Raw genomic sequence first — 9,166 nt, 5'->3', positions numbered from 1 at the left:
TTCCCTTCCTTCCTTCCTTCCTTCCTTCCTTCCTTCCTTCCTTCCTTCCTTCCTTCCTTCCTTCCTTCCTTCCTTCCTTCTTTCCTTCCTTCCTTCCTTCCTTCCTTCTCTACCTCTCAACTGTCTTTCTTAGAATTATTAAAAGATATCATATAGTTTCCCAAAGGCAATGCAAATCACTCCCTTTCTTCTGAACAATTCTAAACTCAGCTCATTTTTATGTATTATGTTTGTGTAAGTTATATACTGAAAAATTTTGCATTCACTATCAGACTGCATTTGTCAACTATTTTATTTTTCCACTGTGGAGAACTTTTTTTTGACTCAATGAAATTTTATTTTGTATATCAAGCACATTTTCCAAGCATTTGGCAAAGTACATAATATATATACTAGTCCCTTCCTGTGTTGCATTATCTAGCAAAAGTCAATTAAATAAGATAAAATGGACAATTTTGATTATATAAAATTAGTTTTAGCAAAAAATGCAGTTAAAATTAGAAGTGAATGAAATAACTTGAAAAAAATTTGAAGCAAGTTTCTCAAAAAAAATGTATCATTTCTAAGACACAGAGAGAATTGTTTTAGATTATTAATCCTAAGAGCTATTTCCCAATTTATAAAGGGTCAAAGGATATTGACAGACAATTTTTGAAGAAATCCAAAATATCAATCCACATATAAAAAGATTCAAAATCACAAGAGAAATGCAAATCAAAATTTTGAGGTTTATATAAGTTAAACTCTTTTGACATAACATCTAAATTCAGGAGACTATGAAAAGCTATAAAATTTGAATCAATGAACACATCTATCCAGACCGTGCATTAATATTATTGGGGAAATTATGTCTTGCAGAACCCAAGGAAGGGAGAAAGTACAGCTGATTCCTTGAATACTTCATTACAATTTCTCCCAAGATGTATTCTTACAAAAGCTAGCAGGATTGACAAGTGAAAAAGTGTATGACTATTATAGTATTTGAGAATATTCTGAAGGTCCACAGAATGCAGATGAGGCTAAATAGAAAGTCAAAGATAAAGCTTAAACTTAGTTCTGATTCAAACATAAGAATTTATACATTTTGATCTTAATTTAACATTTAGCATCTTAATTTAAACGGTCTAAACATAGCGTAATTCCTAACATATTTCTTAGTGGTAGAGGAACAGTTTGGTCCATGACTACTGAATCATCATTCCCAATTACTACTATCTTTCCTCTACCTTACCATATCTTGTGTTCACACACATGTAGTTGTTGTCCATTTTTGAAGATGTCCACAGACATCATGGGTAATGTCTTGATTTGCAAGTAAATTGTATTTAAGTGAGTCAGAGTTACACAAAGTTGACAGCCTCACTCTGTCTTCCAAAGTCATTGAAATTCAGTGGCAAACAAAAGTCAATATGACCAATGATGCCTGGAATACAGCAGATGACCTTGGCCTTTTTCATGTCTGACAAAGCTCTAAGTGCTCTTCAATACTTAGCCTGCTTCATTTTTCTTCATAGCCATTGGAAAAAAAAAAGTTCTTATGTGCCTGTTTTGTCAGAGGAAGTCTTCACATAGTTGTGGTAAACTTCTTCAACTCACCAAGAGGTTGTGTGAAGGATAAGGTTTCTCTCTCTCTCTCTCTCTCTCTCTCTCTCTCTCTCTCTCTCTCTCTCTCTCTCTCTCTCTCTCTCTCTCTCTCTCTCTCTCTCTCTCTCTCNCTCGCGTGCGTGTATGCGTGCGTGCGTGCTCTCTCTCTCTCTCTCTCTGTCTCTCTCTCTCTCTCTCTCTCTCTCTCTCTCTCTCTCTCTTTTTCTCTCTCTCTCTCTGCCTCTCTCTCAGCTTGATGTGTATGTATATGCATGAACATGTATATACCTATAAATATATATTAATACATGTACATGCATATGTCACATGGTATCACCAGAAAGAATCTGAGTACTTTGATAATAAGATTTCTCATTTTTATTTTTATACTCCCATTAACTACTTTAGTGCCTAGGACAAAGCCAGCATAGCCAGTACCTAACAATTGATGATTAGTTGACTAATTAATTATGTTTTTTTTAATTATTTAGACACATTTCTAGTTCCCATTTTCTTTTCCTTTTTCATTTCCTCATTTTATTTTCATGGATTTTGTAAACCAAGAGATTATTACTTGATAAAATTTAGTAGAGTAAAATGAAAAATAAATACTATAGAATTCTATAATGCCAATCACAGTATATGATATTCTCCCTGTACCTTAAAATTAAATACTCAGATTCAGAGGCTGAGCCCACAGTAGATAAAGAGCTCATTTTCAGGACAAAAAAATCATTTCTGTATGTGTAGATCAATTATTTATGCAATTAAGCATACAACCAATGTTAGGTTTGCATTAGTAGTTACAGAAGGCAAAAACAATAGGAAGAAAAACTACTGACATACAGTTACAACTGTCAATGTATATAAAAGGCAAAAGAGTATGGAGGATAAGCACTTAATCACTTCTTAATGATATGGATTGATACTGGTCTTATTTCTTTGTATAGATGTTCCCTTCATGTACCCTGTATTCTGAAAATGCAGATCTCAATGAGAATTGATAGGTGGAAACAAAACTGGATAGTTAAAAATGTTGAATAAAAGCTTTCTCTCTTTTAAAGGTCATGCATCTGAGGAATCTAGCAGAACCTTTTAAAAACATACCAATTAATCTTTTGGTCCTTCTCATTTCTAAGAGTTTTAAATCTCCTCAGTTTCTCCTCTTACTTTATGAGAGCGTAAAGAATGTGTACAAATCCTTTCCATACTCAAATTTTCTAATTCCTTGATCTTCTCTTCTGAGCTGATCAGGGTTTCATTAATGCCAACCTGCCTCTGGCTTTTGCTTCCACCCACTCCGTTATCCTTTTGTGAGCAATAAATCAAAGAATACATTTAATTTTTCAGAATCTACCATTTTGTCAATAAATTACCATTCCTTTTCTTTCAACATTCTACTGTCTCTGTCTCTGACCTATTGTTCCACAGTACCTTGAAAAATGTTCTGATATTTATCTAAACTTTCCTGCAATCTTCCCTTCATTTTTCACCTTTGCTTTCCTTATATATATATATATATATTTTACACCTGATTTCATTCTATAATCTCCTCAGTTCTTTTCACTACATAATGTTTTATATTTCACATATTCTTCTCTCTTGCCCTTGATTACTTTCTTCACTTCCTTATTTATCCACATTGACCTTTTTTCACTAGGAGTGTATTTATTGCTATGTGACACTCATAACCCTTGGGCATACATTAATTTGTCATTGAACATTTTCCATTTCCCCTCTCTGGCCTTTGTAGAATTCCATTACTTTATCCCATTGGATTGTTCCCTCTCTTTATCATTCTGTTTCAAAAAAGTATCCTAAATACAGCATCCTTATTATTCTCCATTTGGATCCACAGCTGGGCAGTTTATTTGTTCAGAGTCACTTTGTTGTTAGTTAATGAACATAAACTGAGTGCCAGGGATGTGATCATTACCACTAAATGAGGCGCTAAGTCCTAGGCACTAACTACCAGGCAAAACCCATTTCTAGGTCCTATTCTCTGATGACACAAACTTAGATTATAGACTTTATGAAAGTTCACCTTGGGATCATACAATCACAGAATTTTAGGGGTGGGAGGAACCTTAAAATCTGTAGTCTGATCTAAACTAAAGGGAAATATGCCTTATTTATGTTATTCCCCTGTGTAACCTCCACACCACAGCCATACTTGACTATTACCTAATCCCCAAACTTTATATACTATCTCCTGCCTCCATTCATTCATACTGGCTATACAAAAGATCCTCTTCATCTCTATGTCAGAATACTTATCTTTCTCTAAGTTTGAGATCAGGTGGCATCTCTTTGCTGCAAGAGTGTTCTCTCCTTGAAATATTCCTAGAGCACTGAGTCAGACTCTCTTATTTGTACCTCTCTCCTTCCCTACCTTGGAATATACTTATTCGTATACATCAGTGGATCTCAAAACATTTTTCCACCCTCAGAGCCATGAGGTATCATGTCACACTGAACATTTATGTTGGCAAGACCACTAGGGGGAGTTATCTCTGGATCCTGATGACAATTACATTGCCTTGCCTCATTTCTATGTCTCATGTGCATAGCATTCTGAACAGAAATTATGGTGAAGATTCTGAAAGTGACCTATACTCCTGTTCTGGACAGTGGATTTTAAGGTACAAATCATTTGTATTAATAGCAAGGTGGACACAATAGCTCTCTTAGGTCTAGACCCAATAACATTCACGAAAATGTCAGCATTGTTTGAAATAAACTCTGACCTATTCAGAATATAAATAGGATAAGCAAACTACAAACTGGAATCTAGGTAATTTTGAATACATTAAATTAAAAAGCTTTTGTACAAATAAAATTAATGCAGTCAAGATTAGAAGGAAATAAGCAAATTGGAAAAATTCATATGTAGTTTCTCAGATAGACTTCTCAAATCTAAAATATATAGACTTTTGACAAATTTATAAGAATATGATCCATTTCCCCAAATGATGAATTGTCAAAAGATGTGAACAGAGTTTTTAGATGATGAAATGAAACATGAAAAGATGTTCTAAATAATTATTTAGAAGAGAAATGAAAAACAAAACAACTTTGAGATATATATTTATGTATACAATATATAAACATATATATATATATGCTATCTCAAAGTTGTTTTGTTTTTCATTTTCAAGTAATGTGGAAAAATGAGGACACTAACACTGTTGGTGGAACTGTGAATTCATTTAGAATTTTAGAGAACAGTCTGGAATTATCCCCAAAGAGTTATAAATTGTGTATACCTTTTGACCAAGCAATACCACTATTTAGTTCATTTTCTAAGGTGATTGAGGACAAAGGAAAAGAACTACTGTATTCCAAAATAATTATAGTAGTGGTTCCCTTTTTAGTGCACAAGAACTGGAAAGTGAAGGGATGCCCATCAAGTGGGGAATGGCTAAACAAGTCATGGCATGTGATTGTGATAGAATATTATTGTACTGTAAGAAATGATGAACAGGTTAATTTGAAAAACATGGGAACTGCACATTCTTATCATCCATGCAACCTGTGTAGATATATGCTTGCAAAGATAGAGAAAGAAGGTAATAGTAAGCATCATAAAGCCAGTGCCTGTTCAAATTCTGGATGAGATACTGTTTGACTTAGGTAATTCAATAGTGCCAAAAGGAAAGTAGTTCTGTTTGAGTCAGGAAGAATGAAGAGAATGATGTATGGGATTCTAACTGTTTGATAAAATTCATAAGAGTGCATGCACATGAAATAAAAAGCCTAAGTTCCATATACATATCTTATAGGTGGGTCTTCATGTAAGATATGTATAGATCATATGTTTTTCAAGTATATAAAATGCTTTCAGGTGGAAAGAAAAGTTATATTTGGAATGTGGTATACTCATAGTAGAGGAACTGAAATGTCCACCTTGAGCATAACAGGACAAAAGTCATGACTAGGCACTGGTTCAATACTTTGACTATCTCTAGTTATCAGGCTAAAATTTTATTTCCTGTCTTCATTCAAATATCTTTGGTTTAGTGGAATAATTTGGTGTAGAAAGAAAGCCATTTACCTGGTCTCTCTGAAAGGAGGAAGATTACCCTTCACTTATATTGACCAGGTTTGCTATTTTGCAACCAAATTATGGTCTTATAAAAGACCCTCATAAATAGTAAATAGCAAATAACCTCATATATCCAAGCAAACAGAAATCAGAGAAATTATATGGATTTGAACGTACCAAAGAAAACCCGTGTGTTCTTTATGTGGGAGCAAGAGTAATTTCATTTGTTTATTTTTAATGTTTTCATGTGCATTTGTACTCCAGCAGTTCTTTATCTTTTTCATAAATCCTACAGAATTGCACTGGATCATTGTATTGCTGTTAATACCAAAATATATCACATTTGATCTTTCCACAATATTTTAATTACCATGTACAATGTTCTACTGGTTCTGTTTATATCACTCTGCATCAGTTCATGGATGTGTTTCCAGGTCTTTCTGAAATCATCCTGTTTATCATTCCTTAAAGCATAACAGCACTCCATCACCAACATACACCATATTCAGTCATTCCCCAATTGAGGGACATCCTTTTAGTTTCAAATACTTTGCCACCCCAAAAAGTGCAACTATAGATATTTTTGTGCAAACAGGTCATTTCACATTAAAAAAAAATCTCTTTGGGATAGAGACCTAGGAGTGGTATTTCTGGATAAAAAGGTGTGCATTCTTTTATCGCCCTTTGGGCATAATTCCAAATTGTCCTCCAGGATGGTTGAATCAATTCACAACTCCACTGGCAATGCATTAGTGTCCCAATTTTGCCACATTCCTTCCGACATTTATCATTTTACTTTACTATCATATTGGCCAGTCTGTTAAGTGTGAGGTGGTACCTGAGAGTTGCTTTGATTTGTATTTCTCTAATTAGGGATTTAGAATACTTTTTCATGAGATTATTGATAATTTTGATTTCTTCAACTGAAAATTGCCTATTTTATATCCTTTGACCATTTATCAATTGGGGGATGACTTAGATTCTTATCAATTTGACTTAGTTCTTTATATATTTGATAAATGAGACAATTATCAGAGAAGTTTGTCCAAATTATTCATTTTATATCTTTTAATATTGCTTATCTTTTGTTTGGTCATAAATTCTTTCCTTCTACAAAGATCTGACAGGTAAACTATTCTATATTCCCCTAATTTATTTATATCACTCTTTACGTTTAGATAATATACCCATTTTGACTTAATGTTGGTTTAGGGTGTGTTATTGACCTAAACCTAATTTTTTCTGTACTGTTTTTCAGTGTTCCCAGCAGTTTTTGCCAAATAGTGAATTTTTATTCCCAAACTGGGGAACTTTGGGTTTATCAAACACAAGATTGCTGATGTCATTTATTCCTAGTCTATTCCATTGATCTACCCTTCTATTTTTTGGTCAGATTGTTTTGAGCATTACGTCTTTATAGTACAGTTTAAGATCTGGTACTGCTGAGCCACCATCCTTTATATTTTTTAAATAGTTCCCATGATACACTTAACTTTTTGTTCTTCCAGATGAATTGTGTTATTATTTTTTTAATTCTTCAAAATAATTTTTGATAGTTTGATAGATATGGCACTTAATAAGTAAATGAATTTTGGTAGGATTGTCATTTTTATCATATTAGCTTGACTTACCCATGAACAATTAATGTTTTTCTAATTGTTTAGATCTAGTTTTATTTGTGTGAAAAGTATTTTGTAGTTGTGTTAATATAATTCCTTTGTTTGTCTTGGCAAATAGTTCCCAAACATTTTAAACTGACTATTTTCAAGTAATTTCAAATGGAGTTTCTCTTTCTATCCCTTGCTGCTGAGTTTTGTTGTAAATCTGTAGAAATGCTGATAATTTATGTAAATTTATTTTGTGGATTCATCCTGCAACTTTGCTAAAGTTATTAATTATTTTGACTAGTTTATTAGTTTATTTTCTACGAAATAGAAAATAGAAAATTTCTCAAAGTATATCATTATATCATCTACAAAGAGTGATAGTTTAGTTCCTTTACTGACTACTTTCATTCCTTTTATTTATCTTTTCTTATTACTAAAGATAGTATTTGAATTACAATATTAAATAATAGTGGTGATAATGGGAATGCTTCTTTCACTCCTGATCTTATTGTGAAGGTTTCTAACTTGTCCCCATTGCAGATGATACTTCCTGGTGATTTTTAAAAAATTAAGTTTATTTAATTAATTAAGAATATTTTTCCCTGGTTACATGATTCATATTTTTTCCCTTCCCTCCTTCCACCCCCCCCTCCTACAGAATGAGTAGTTCCTTTGGATTTTACATGTGGCATTGATGAAGACCTATTTCCATATTATTAATATTTGCACTAGAATGTTCCTTTAGAGTCTACATCCCAAATCACATCCCCATCAACCATGTGATAAAGCGGTTGTTTGTCTTCTGTGTTTCTACTCCCACAGTTCTTTCTCTGGATGTGGATAGAGTTCTTTCCCATAATACCTCAAAATTGTCCTGGATCATTGCATTGCTGCCAGTAGAGAAGTCCATTACATTCGATTGTGTCACAATGTAATTGTCATTGTGTACAATGTTCTCCTGGTTCTGCTCCTTTCACTCTACATCAATTCTGGAGGCTGTTCCAGTTCGCGTGGAATTCCTCCAGTTCATTATTCCTTTTAGCATAATAGTATTCCATCAACAACAGATATCATAGTTTGTTCAGTCATTCCCCAAGTGAAGGGCATCCCCTCATTTTTCCAAATTTTTACACTACAAAAAGCACAGCTTAAAATATTTTTATACAAGTCTTTTTCCTTATTATCATTTTGGGGTTTAAACCCAGCAGTGAAATGGCTGGATCAAAGGGCAGGTGGTCTTTTAAAGTCCTGTGGGCATAGTTCCAAATTGCCATCCAGAATGGTTGGATCAGTTCACAATTCCACCAGCAATGCATTAGTGTCCCAATTTTGCCACATGTCATACAACATTTGTTACTTTCCTTTGCTGTCAAATTAGCCCATCTCCTAGGTCCCATCTCCTAGGTGTGAGGTGGTATCTCAGAGTTGTTTGATTTGCATTTATCTGATTAGAAGTGATTTAGAATACTTTTTCATGTGCTTAGTGATAGTTTTGATTTCTTTATCTGAAAATTGCCTATTTATGTCCTTTGCCCATTTATCAATTGAGGAATGGCTTGATTTTTTTGTACCATCGATTTAGTTCCTTACAAATTTGGCTAATTAGACCTTTGTCAGAGGTTTTTGTTATAAAGATTTCCCACCCAATTTGTTGCTTCCCTTCTAATTTTGGTTGCATTGGTTTTGTTTGTACAGAACCTTTTTAATTTAATGTACTCAAAATTATTCATTTTAAATTTTCTAATATTCTATCTCTCTGGCTTAGTCTTAAATCTTTCCTTTCCTATAGATCTGACAGGTATACTATTCTATGTTCACCTAATTTACTTATAATTTCCTTCTTTATATTTAAGTCATTCATTTATCTTAGTGTAGGATGTAAGATGTTGATCTACACCTAATTTCTCCCATACTGTTTTCCAATTTTCCC

Source organism: Gracilinanus agilis, chromosome 3, assembly GCF_016433145.1.
Source record: "Gracilinanus agilis isolate LMUSP501 chromosome 3, AgileGrace, whole genome shotgun sequence".
In the NCBI taxonomy this organism is placed as follows: domain Eukaryota; kingdom Metazoa; phylum Chordata; class Mammalia; order Didelphimorphia; family Didelphidae; genus Gracilinanus; species Gracilinanus agilis.
This window is presented reverse-complemented; position numbering follows the sequence as displayed.